This window comes from Haliotis cracherodii, unplaced genomic scaffold (genome assembly GCF_022045235.1).
Source record: "Haliotis cracherodii isolate W230 unplaced genomic scaffold, xgHalCrac1.p SCAF_20, whole genome shotgun sequence".
Classification (NCBI taxonomy): Eukaryota; Metazoa; Mollusca; class Gastropoda; order Lepetellida; family Haliotidae; genus Haliotis; species Haliotis cracherodii.
In genome coordinates, this window is record NW_027266276.1 from 7,417,501 (window position 1) to 7,430,960 (window position 13,460).

Genomic DNA, 13,460 nt, shown 5'->3' on the forward strand with positions numbered 1-13,460 from the left:
AATGTGATTGGTCACCCATAACATCCCTCTTCTCATGGTTCGTCACATATGTACTAGGAGTGAGTGATTGAGTATGGTTTTACGCCGCTTTTAGAAATATTCCAGCAATATCACGGCGGGGGACACCAGAAATGGGCTTCACACATTGTACCCATGTCGGGAATCGAACCCGGGTCTTCGGCGTGACGAGCGAACACTTTAACCACTAGGCCACCCTACCGCCCATATGTACTTGGAAGCTACAAAAACACGCTGTAATTACTTGATGGATTCACACAATAGTATCTTTTAATCGTTTAATTCTTCATGGCCAGAATATACGTTCTACAGAATAACATAAAAAATAAATAGATACATAATTATAGGGGTTTATATGTGTAAGATCCAACTAACATCCGTAAAAATCGTCATGTGTGCGGACTGTAAAGAAATTATTGTATTTTTCCCTTGTTCGTACTGTTTTAAAAACATTATTTCAAAGCATTTCAGCATACATGTCTACTTTCAATTAATCAGACATTATATCTAAACCTGCAATTATTGCATAAATAGTTATAAGTCTGAACATGGGACTTTGCAGGAAATTAGTCCAAATGTTTGATGCCATGTGTGTCTAATAAATATGAATTGAAACTTATCAAATGCATTTTTGTACATGCGGTCCTCAGATACTCTTGTTTTAAATATAATAAGTAGAAATGTGATTGGTCACCCATAACATCCCTCTTCTCATGGTTCGTCACATATGTACTAGGAGTGAGTGATTGAGTATGGTTTTACGCCGCTTTTAGAAATATTCCAGCAATATCACGGCGGGGGACACCAGAAATGGGCTTCACACATTGTACCCATGTCGGGAATCGAACCCGGGTCTTCGGCGTGACGAGCGAACACTTTAACCACTAGGCCACCCTACCGCCCATATGTACTTGGAAGCTACAAAAACACGCTGTAATTACTTGATGGATTCACACAATAGTATCTTTTAATCGTTTAATTCTTCATGGCCAGAATATACGTTCTAAAGAATAACATAAAAAATAAATAGATACAGAATTATAGGGGTTTATATGTGTAAGTCATTCACTCACAGGGTAACATAAATTTCTTCAAAAGAAAAGAAAGGACAAACAATACAAACCGGGATTAGTTCCCATCAAATACATTTTTGTACATTACCAATTTACTATGAATTCCCCAACATTTAGCTGTATTGTAGTACCCCTTTCTTTCAATTTCATAATAACCCATTAATTATTTTTTAAATTATAATATTCCTAGTACAATTATATAATTGGTATATAATTACCCACACCACAATGGACGTGGATGTCACAAAGTAGACAGGAAATTCGAGCTTTCTCTTTCTACGAAGCAAGAGCATCATATGACTTGCTCAAAATCAGTTTGATCAAGGTTTCAATATTCAAGGCCTTAGTAAAGCTTAAAAAACATATGGGAGACACGTGGAGCACATTCCAAATTTGACGCATACGCTTACCCTTTCGCGAACACTTGGTATCATCACTTTTTGATAGTTATTCGTAAACACAAACACATGCATATGAAGTCGGAATCATACAATCGACTCTGCTTTGGCAGATATGGAAAGGGTTTTGTCGCTTTTATTTACTTTCATATACATGACTGTTTCTGTATACATTGCTGGTAGGGCCCTTCACGAGCATTCTAGTACAGCCGATTGGTAGCATCAAAACATGCAGTCGAAATATTCCATGCATAATCCAACAACAATGTGAAAATGGATCCCATTAATAAGTGTTTTTTTTATAAGAGAAAATAAATTGATAAAACAAGTAACTGTCCAATTTGAGTATGCCTGTTCTGGGCTTTGTCATCGAGCAAATATACTTTCACTTTACATCATTTCTGTATAGACATCGCAATGAAAATATATACTCTCCCCCTAAAACTATGGTATAATCGAAAACAGCATACGGTTACATAAACTACGGTTATAACAAACTCAAAGTGATCACTAATTTCAGTTCGTTATAACCGTTGTTCGTTATAAACATATACAGCACAAGTACAACAAATGGTAGGGACAAAAAGACTAATTTCGTGATATCCGTCATTTCGTTATAAGCGTGTTCGTTTTAAACGTAGTTTACTGTACAATGAGAGTGCACTTGTTCTTTTAAGATAACACAGAAAGTTCACGCTTTTCGTAAAAGTTTATAGTATCTTACGAGAACGAGTGTAGCATTTTATTTGTTACCCACACTTTGATGGAAGAAAATAGCGTTTTTGTTACTGTCGACACGCTAAACGTAAGCTGGCTCGAACTGTCGACACGATAACCGTAAGCTGGTTCCAACTGTCAACACGCTAAACGTGAGCTGGTTCCAACTGTCAACACGATAAACGTAAGCTGGTTCGAACTGTCAACACGATAAACGTAAGCTGGTTCGAACTGTCGACACACTAAACGTAAAAGCTGGTTCGAACTGTCGAAACGTAAAACGTAAAAGCTGGTTCGAACTGTCGACACGCTAAATGTAAGCTGGTTCGAACTGTCGACACGCTAAATGTAAGCTGGTTCGAACTGTCGTCTCGCTAAACGTAATCTGCCTGGAACTGCCAACACGATAAACGTAAGCTTGTTCGAAGTGTCGACACCATAAACGTAAGCTGGTTCGAACTGTCGACACGATAAACGTAAGCTGGTTCGAACTGTAACACGATAAACGTAAGCTGGCTCGAACTGTCGACACGCTAAATGTAAGCTGGTTCGAACTGTCGTGTCGCTAAACGTAATCTGCCTGGAACTGCAAACACGCTAAACGTAAGCTGGTTCGAAATGTCAACACCATAAACGTAAGCTGGTTCGAACTGTCGACACGATAAACGTAAGCTGGATCGAACTGTCGACACGATAAACGTAAGCTGGTTCGAACTGTCAACACGCTAAACGTAAAAGCTGGTTCGAACAGTAAAAACGTTAAACGTAAAAACTGGTTCGAACTGTCAACACGCTAAACGTAAGCTGGCTCGAACTGTCGAAACGTTAAACGTAAGCTGGCTCGAATTATTGACACGTTAAACGTAAGCTGGCTCGAACTGTCGACACGCTAAATGTAAGCTGGTTCGAACTGTGCACACGCTAAATGTTAGCTGGTTCGAACTGTCGACATGCTAAATATAAGCTGGTTCGAACTGTCGAAACGTTAAACGTAAGCTGGTTCGAACTGTCGAAACGCTAAACGTAAGCTTGCTCGAACTGTCGAAACGTTAAACGTAAGCTGGCTCGAACTGTCGACACGCTAAATGTAAGCTGGCTCGAACTGTCGACACGATAAACTTAAACTGGTTCGAACTGTCGACACACTAAACGCAAACTGGTTCGAACTGTCGACACGCTAAACGCAAACTGGTTCAAACTGTCGACACGCTAAACGCAAACTGGTTCGAACTGTCGACACGCTAAACGCAAACTGGGTCGAACTGTCGACACGCTAAACGCAAACTGGGTCGAACTGTCGACACGCTAAACGCAAACTGGTTCGAAATGTCGACACGCTAAACTTAAGCTGGCTCGAACTGTCGACACGCTAAACTTAAACTGGTTCGAACTGTCGACACGCTAAACGCAAACTGGTTCGAACTGTCGACACGCTAAACGCAAACTGGTTCAAACTGTCGACACGCTAAACGCAAACTGGGTCGAACTGTCGACACGCTAAACGCAAACTGGGTCGAACTGTCGACACGCTAAACGCAAACTGGTTCGAAATGTCGACACGCTCAACGCAAACTGGGTCGAACTGTCGACACGCTAAACGTAAACTGGTTCGAACTGTCGACACGCTAAACGCAAACTGGTTCAAACTGTCGACACGCTAAACGCAAACTGGGTCGAACTCTTGACACGCTAAACGCAAACTGGGTCGAACTGTCGACACGCTAAACGCAAACTGGTTCAAACTGTCGACACGCTAAACGCAAACTGGGTCGAACTCTTGACACGCTAAACGCAAACTGGGTCGAACTCTCGACACGCTAAACGCAAACTGGGTCGAACTCTGGTTGCGCCTGAATAGTGAAACTCTCAATGCAGACATGCTAACATTCCCACGCATACTCATTGGTCATTAGTTCCTGTTAATTGTGTGACAATGCGGCTTCTTTAATTATAACAAGAAATAACCGTTTTCATTTGAAGATCGTAAACTAATTCGAATGTGTATAGGTCACAGTCAATTTGTAAAATCAGGCAACGTGTAAAGCAACTTTGCCTTTCACAAAGACAGTTTACAAAATGCCAACATATTTCAGTCATTTTACAATTAGGTAAGTTATTTAGAAGTTCAAAAGGGCTTAAAAACATCCCAATAAACTAATTATTCTGGCATTAGAAGCCAAAAATAAATCAAATTATTCATTGATTTATTTTGATCCTATCGTTTCCAATAACTGGGTGATAAAAATATTGGAATTCGTTTTCATAATATAATAATTGATAAAAATAAGTGTAAAATAAGTGAAATATTTCGGCATTTTGTAGATTGCTTAGTTGGGCGAAATGGGGTTTAACGTCGCGTATTAGGTCGTGAGATTATTGCACTTATAATGCGGCTTGCATACACACGTGTGTGTGTGTGTGGCTGTTGTACTAGTCCCGACTGATGCTGATTTATAGTGCTAGCTCACTGAGATACCATGCCGCAGTTTAACATGAATACCCCACTCAGTATACTGACTCCGAGCCGACCAGTCCTTGTTTAAGCCCCTCCATTCCGAGCGCCAGACAGGGTAACAACAAGTAACATTTTCCAACGTCTTCTGATATGAAGCGGTTTGGGATCGAAACCCGTAACCCTTCCGCTCTCCGGGCGGACGCTCTAAAATTACTTAGTGAAAATGTCAGTCATTTTATAAATTGTCTCTAACATATACACTTAACGAGAACAGTAAAGTAAAATTCAAACGTTTGAATCTCGGCCATGCTGCATACCTTAGGAATAGACACCAAGTATTAAGCTCGCCAAGACTCGTCAAATAAAATGTCTATCTTTAATACAGGATATTCACAGCCCAAAATAACCTCGCGTGATAACCTCTATGTATTGACAGTGTAACGATACATCGTATTCTTGTATTGGAGCTGTGCCGTGACCCAGTGTATTGTTGCGTGGCGCTACCCAGTGTATTGTTGCGTGGCGCTACCCAGTGTAAATGTTGAAAATGATACGATAGTTGAAGTAACCTGAATGTCGGTACCCGGACATCGATTAAGTCAATGTCAGTGAGAAGACAACAGGTCTATGTAGTCGGTCAAATAGATACTGCGACATTCTTAAAATATCGCGTGGTCGACGTTTCTTAGCCAACGATCCAAACCCATCATTCTATAAGGTGAAATAACAATTCACAATGTGGGTTTATCGCTCGTTTAACAGAGCGTGTTCAGACAACCGTGAATGATGTGGGCACGCCAGTTATTCTCGGGAAAATGACTCGATGTTTCAAGGGAAGATCTACAATTCGCTGTCGGGCGGGATTCAGGAGAGCGTTCAGTGCAATTCGTCATTGCCCTGCGGGGAATTCGAAGAAAGAGCGTTGTTCTCGTACATTTTTTTCTTAAGTTTTTAAAATGTAACCGGCTTTAAACGAGACTGGTTTTGATCTTAAGTGAGGTGAAAGTGGGTTTTACGTCGCGTCCAAGATTATTGCACTTATATAGCGACGTGCATGTTCGTGTGTGTGTGTGGCTGCTTGTACTAGTCCGGACTGATGGCGATTTATAGTGCTAGGCCACTGAGATACAATGCCGCAGTTTAACATGAAAATCCCACTCAGACACAGTATACTGACTCCGATCCGACAAGTCCTTGTTTTATCCCCTTAATGCCGAGCGCCAGACAGGGTAACCCCATTTCACCTCACCTCATAATGAATTGTAACGTTTTACTCATTTCATAGTTTATGGATCCATCATTGCAAATATATATTGAAGTCAGTTTTCAAGTATACGATATTTCTTTGAGCATGTAGTACTGTTGTTACGACACGATCGGGAGGCTCGTCGAAGCAAAACACACACACACGCACGCACGCACGCACGCACGCACACACACACACACACACACACACCACACTCACACACACACACCACACCCCTCCAGAAACCCAGAGTTAAAAATAGACGAATATAACAATAAGGGGTACATTGTGGGCGTCGGGATAATGTATATCGTGTGTTTATGTGGGTGGAAATGAACGAGGATTGAACAACCGGATGCATCAGTGTTAGAATATATAAAGATTCACTTCCTCATTTAAACGTGCCATTAGCCTGACTCACACTGTCCCGCGAAGAACCGCTTGGTATCACATGCATTGTTGTGTGGTCTAATAAATACTGATGGCTTGACATTGTACAAGCAGTTGTTGTGCACTGCCCGAACAACCCAGCGGACTCAAGGTAATGTCGCTCTGTCCATCCTTCTACACTGTACATTATACTTATCTGTTTATCACCCGCGTACTTCCCGGCCGTCCGACAGCTGACAGTCGTGTCTTAAATCTCTTCATCACACACAGCTGTAACGCACTGCCTCTAGATGAGTTTATTATCGTTGTGATTGTTGTTGTTTTAGGTTGTTGTGATTGTGGTCATCGTAGTTGTGGTTGTTGTTGTTTACCGTTGTTGTGGTGGTTGTTGTTCACCGTTGTAGTGATTGGTGTTGTTTACCGTTGTTGATGACGTTGTTGTTTTTTACCGTTGTTGTGGTTGTTGTTGTTTACCGTTGTTGTGGCTGTTGTTATCGTTGTTGTTGTTTACCCTTGTTGTTGTTTACCCTTGTTGTGGTTGTTATTGTTGTTGCTGTTGTTGCTTACCGTTGTTGTGGTTGTTATCGTTGTTGTTGTTGTTCTTTTTTATTATTATTATCATCATCATTATTATTATCATTATTATTATCTGTGTATCTATCTACGCATAGAAAACATATCCATACATTATGCCTGATTAGAATAATTACATAGGACATCTCTGCAAAACACAATGTATTCAAATAACAACAAACAATACACTATTGTCACCACGGCGGTTTATTTACTTTTTGACACCAAATATTTTTAATACCTAAAACACATCGTCGGTCTTAGTGTAACAATTTCTAATAAAATGCCTCAGCTACGTCACAATTAGACACAGTGAAACTCTGATTTTCTGTATCTCAGGCTAATTATCCCAGTAGTTTCTCCAGATTCACGATGGTTAATTCTGACCCTATTGACAAGGGCGACGCCATGTTTGTTTGTAAACACTGAAAGTAGTACCGACCTGACCTTTCATATTTGCATCTTTATCCGTAAATGATCCAAATTGATACTGTTTTTTTTTATCCGTTGCCTTTATCCTGCCAAGAAACCTACCCATAACATGATAAATACAATCACCTGCACACACACACACACACACACACACACACACGCACACGCACGCACGCACGCACGCACACACACACACACTAACATACATTCACAAAGACACAAACACAAACACTAACATACACTCACTAACATACATTCACAAAGACACAAACACACACTAACATATACTCACAAAGACGCAAACGCACCCACATACATACATATGTACGTAAGTACTCACGCACAAATACACGCACATAATTAGACACACTTGTACAGAAATAGACACACAAACACACACGTCAAAATATTGACTATATTCACACGTGTTTTTGTTTCAGAAATGGAACGTATGACAGTGGAAGAAAAGACGATGGGTACAACAAACAGACCACTGATTATAGTAAGGCTCGTCAATGACAACGTCCTAGATATGTTTTTAAAAAATATAACCTGGGACCAACACTGAAAAGTATATCTGATTGCCCTTTATGTTAAATGATTATTAAAACGTTACCATGGAATCACGGATTCTTCATGTACTGCTGAATTGATACAAGGATATATGGTTGATTTATTTTTAAAATAACCCAGGTCGGGGAGCCTAGTGGTTAAAGCATTCGCTCATCACGCCGAAGATCCGGGTTCGATTCCCGACATGGGTGCAATGTGTGAAGGCCATTTCTTGTGTCTACGCCGTGATACTGCTGGTGTATTGCTAAAAGCGGCGTAAAAACATACTCACTCACTCACTGTTGTTCCAGGCAATCCTGTCACTCGTCCTACTTCTTATCAGTATTGCATTGACGTCCGTTCTCGTACACCGTTCCGCCACGTGAGTACCTTTTGTCTCAACATTGAAACTTCGGAAATATAGAATCAATTATAATTTTTTAATTATGATGAAAGAAAAAACGGTCCAAGACCTGATCATGAGATGGAACAAGATTTGTTATGTTTCTGCTCTATGGAAAATATTGAGCATGTCCCTCGGTGATGTGGAATTTTGCGCTACAGAACTACTACTATTATTATTATTATTATTATTATTATTATTATTATCATTATTATTATTATTATTATCGTTATGATGATGATGATGATGATGATGATGATGATGTACATCTGTACATCACTTGCTTGACAACGGTGTTAGAACCTACACCGAATTGTAATGAAGAAGTTGTTCATCCAAATATCTTATCCTTACTTGATACAAAAGACGTCTGTCATATAGCTAATTGATATTTACTATTGTATTGAAAAAAGAATTTCCGCCATCAAACGGTTCAGAATAGATCCACAGAAACCTATGCTGGGAGAAAGAGGCGGGGCAACATACCCTGATCGTGTGGATCGTTGTTCACAACTTCAGTCACATGATTGTCTGATTCTGGCCACTGCCCGCCCAATGAAGATCCGGGTTAGAATAGGTAGAATAGGTCTTCAGCATCCCGTGCTTGTCGTAAGAGGCGACTAACGGAATCGGGTGGTCAGACTCGCTGAATTGGTTGATGTATGTCATCGTATCCCAATTGCATGCATCGAAGCCCATGACATCAATCACTGGATAGTCTGGTCCAGACTCGATAATTTACAAACAGCCGTCATATAGCTGAAATATTGCTGAGTGAGGCGTTAAACATAAAAAAACGTAACGCCTAAGTTGAAAAAAAAAGAAGAATGAGTGCACCTATTATGGTGGCTAAAAATGAAATGAAAGTTTAACGTATTACGCCGACTGTTTTCAGCCAAGTAACGGTTTAAAAACGTTTGTAATTATTTGGTCAAATACTATTTGCAAGTGTACCCTTTCGTTTGTCTGGCAGTCTATTTATAATGAATATGAACTATATTATTTCCCCCCAGATCACATTTACGAGAAAAGGAACAAAGTTTAAGACAGCGTTTCCCTGGCTACTTCCGGTTTCCGGAAGAACAGGAAGCGTTCGAGGCTCTTGAGCGCCCTTCAACCCCAGTGACGTCATTTCCTAATGTGACCCGTACAAGTGTGTCCCTGCAGTGTTCTGCTCTTCTCTCGTCCCCTTTTGTGCCAATTACACCAGCGAGAGAAATCGAACACAACGCCTGCTGCACAACGTGAGTTTGAAGCTATAAACTTTAATCCTAGTTTATACTTGAGTAGATTAATCAGAAAGAATTTGCAAGATGCCACTTTATGCCTATCTCCGAACAAAAATGTTTGTAGAAATGAAAAAAAAAGATCAAATCACACAGGTGAATAAAAACACAAACACTGCTAGAAAAAATTCTTACGTCATACCATGTACCATTTCATTATCAATGGAAAGAAATAGCCTAAAATGCCAAAATTCATTGTCAAATACAAGTTGAAATTTGACTATTTTGCCTGTTGCCGCTGTCCGACTGCCTAGACGTAATGTATTAATGCGCACATTCCAAGAAAATTTCAATGTTAAGGGTCGTTAGATACAGTGCTTATTCCGGATGCAGGTTATAAGCCATCCCAAAACACACTCGTGGTATAACCTCAGTAATAATAGCATCACGTTAGTGCATTTAGCTCACCTGACTGAAAGTCAACTGAGGGTATCTCCCACATGGAGCTGAAACTTTCTATCAAACGATCCCAGCTATGGGGCTCACAGATTTCCAATCTGAGACCCGTGAAGATTCGGGGTACAATAGGTCTTCAGCTGCCCATACTTGCCCTAAAAGTCGACTATGCTTGTCGAAAGAGGCGACTTACGGGATCGGATGGTCAGTCTCGCTGACTTGGTTCATACATGTCATCGATCCCAATTGTGTGGACCGATACTCATGATGTCAATCACTGGATTTGCTGCTCCAGACTCGATTATTTATAGACCGCCGTCATATAGCTGGAATATTGCGTTAAACAACAAACAAACAAACCAAATCAGTGTCTCTCCCGCTTTCAGAAGAAGCTTTACCAGAACTTGTTGAACAAAATACACGTTTGCTCCATATTTATACGAAGATGTTTATGTTATATGAATATGTGATCCAATCACATCAGTCCTGTCCTCAAAGCACTACCTTGGCTTCCAGTCTCCTTTCTTATAAACTATAAGATATGTATCATCACTCACGACTGCCTCAACAATAGCGACTATCCAGACTATCTCAAAGATCTTATATCCCTGTACTCTCCAGAGCGTGCTCTCCGATCCTCTGGTGGAACTCTACTGTATCAGCCTCTGTCTACTTCTGCTATGTCTGACCGTGCCTTCTCCTTTTGCAGTCCACAGTTATGGAACTCTTTGCCTTTGAATCTGAGAAACTCTGCTTCTAAGGAAACGTTTAAGTCTCTCCTCAAACCCCACTTCTTCACTTCAGCTTTTCAGTAGATCTCCTGATTGTTGGCATATGTACATAGACATTACTTTTTAACTTTGTCACAGCGCCAGTGAGCAACTGCCGATGGATATTAGGCGCTTTACAAATCAATTATTATTATTATTATTATTATTATTATTATTATTATTATTATCATCATCATTATTGTTATTATTATTATTATTATTATTATGTTAATGCAGGGAGGAAACCTACATCTCGCCCGAATACTGGGTGGATGTTACCGGCGTTAATAGGACAATGGCCGTCTTTGAGAATTCAAATGGCGCCAAAGCAAAGCAGTTCTTCCGAACAGAATCATGCAAGTATGTAAATATATGTCAATATATATAAACTAACAATGATATAAGGAACAAATTGTTCGTATGGTCTACTGCCAAGCTCAGTTACGTCGCTTAGCAGAAGCAGGATACGCTGACCGTTGCTCTAGCTCCTAAATCCACCTTTAAGAAGGTTACTGGTTTGTCGAAACAAGTCCCGGGGAAGAATAGGTCTTCAGCAACCCATGCTTGCCGTAAAAGGCGACTATGCTTGTCGTAAAAGGCGACTAACGGGATCGGGTGGTCAGGCTCGCTGACTTGGTTGATGCATGTCATCGATCCCAATTGCGTGGATCGATGCTCATGATGTCAGTCACTGGATTGTCTGGTCCAGACTCGATTATGTTCAGACCGCCGTCATATAGCTGGAATATTGCTGAGTGCGGCGTTAAACAACAAACCAACCAACCAATCGCAGGTTTAAATTCTGATCGTATTTGGTTATTTGGGGATGCTGTGTTTAGGTGGTGTTTAGGCTGTTAGAAGATAGTTCATTTCACCAGTTAAGAACCTGCACCTGATGAGATTCAAGGGAATATGTTTTGTTTGTTTGTTGTTTAACGCCGCACTCAGTAATATTCCAGCCATATGACGGCGGTATGTAAATAATCGAGTCTGGACCAGACAATCAAGTGATTGATATCATCAGCAACGATCCACGCAATTGTGATCGATGATTTGCTTCAACCAAGTCAGCGAGCCTGATCACCCGATCCCGTTAGTCGCCTTTTACGACAAGCACAGTCGCCTTTTACGACAAACACGGGTTGCTGAAGACCTATTCTACCCCGGATCTTCACGGGTCGCTTAGGTGGTGTGAAGATAGTTCATTACACGTGTTAAGAACCTACATCTATAGGGCAAGGGAAGGGTTCAGGCTTGGAGATTATTTCACTGCTCTGAGTTATACATGCATTAGTGTAGCAAAAGAAGGCAAACATGATATCGCAATGTGGTCGTATGTTTTCACGGTTGATAGAGGAACGTCGTGTGGACACACCAGTGAAGTACTGACGATGTATTCAGGGTGCGCAGGCACGTCATGTGGACATTCAGTGAAGTACTGAAGATGTATTCACGGGTAATATAGAAAGGTAGTTTACACACACCAGTGAAGTACTGACGATGTATTCAGGGTGCGCAGGCACGTCATGTGGACATTTAGTGAAGTACTGAAGATGTATTCACGAGTAATACAGAAAGGTAGTTTACACACACCAGAGAAGTACTGACGCTGTCACTTACTATGAGATAGTTGTGAGGTAGATTCACTCATCTCTCTAGCTGTCACGTGATGCTTTCAACATGATTTATTCGTGACACTTCCTGTTACAGGCAACAAGATGGATGCGACTTCTGCATGTGCTCAGTGAAGACAACTTACGTCACCGGAGTGTGGGCCAGTGGATCAGAGTATGGCGTGACCTGGTTTAAAACTAAGGGTTGTTGCAAGTGTCTGAACACTTGACGTAGGCATGAACAAAAATATCATCATGCTACTTTCATCAACCTGTAACCTAAACATTTTACCAGAAAGTTAACCCATTACAATAAAAAATGTTAAACTTCATAGCTGTTCGTTGTCAGGATTTAATTCAAAATGTCAACGTAAAAGCAGTATTTTGTTTGTTTGTGGTTTAACGCCGCACTCAGCAATATTCCAGGTATATGAGAGCGGTCTGTCAATAATCGAGTATGGACCAGACAATCCAGTAACTGATATCATGAGCATCGATCCACGCAATTGAGATCGATGACATGCATCAACCAAGTCAGCAAGCCGATCCCGTCTGTCGCCTCTTACGACAAGCATAGTCGCCAGACGAAAAATACATTGAGGATTTCTTTGATGAAACGGGAAACATTTTTCATCGATTATCCAGCCTATATCTCAATTCTATCCTGGACCTATTAGCCACCACACCTTCGTTTAGGAAGTGACGTCACTATCTCTTTTCATCGTTTCATTCGCTCATGGACCGCCTCCGTGGTCTAGTGGTAGAGCGTCTGCCCGGAGAGCAGAAGGTCCGGGGTTCGATCCCCGCCGCGTCATGCCAAAAGACGGTTAAAAATGGTTCTTGTTGTAACACTGTCTGGTGCTCGGTATTAAAGGGCTAAAACAAGGACTGGTCGGTTGGAAGTCAATATACTATGTTTGAGTGGGGTATTCATGTTAAACTGCAGCTTGGTATCTCAATGGGCTAGTACTACAAATCGGCATCAATCCGGACAAGTACAAGCAGCCACACACACGCACACATACACGTGCATGCACGTCGCTATATAAGTGCAATAATCTTGGACGCGACGCTAAACCCCATTTCAGCACCACCACCCACTCATGATTGGACCGCTATAATTAGTGTAGTTCCATTC

At 41.0% G+C, this 13,460-nt stretch overlaps 1 pseudogene; it reads left to right on the top strand.

The window, feature by feature from the left end:
* Positions 1–4,282: 4,282 nt before the first annotated feature.
* On the top strand, positions 4,283–12,622 carry LOC139470471 (uncharacterized; annotated as a pseudogene).
* Positions 12,623–13,460: the final 838 nt, after the last annotated feature.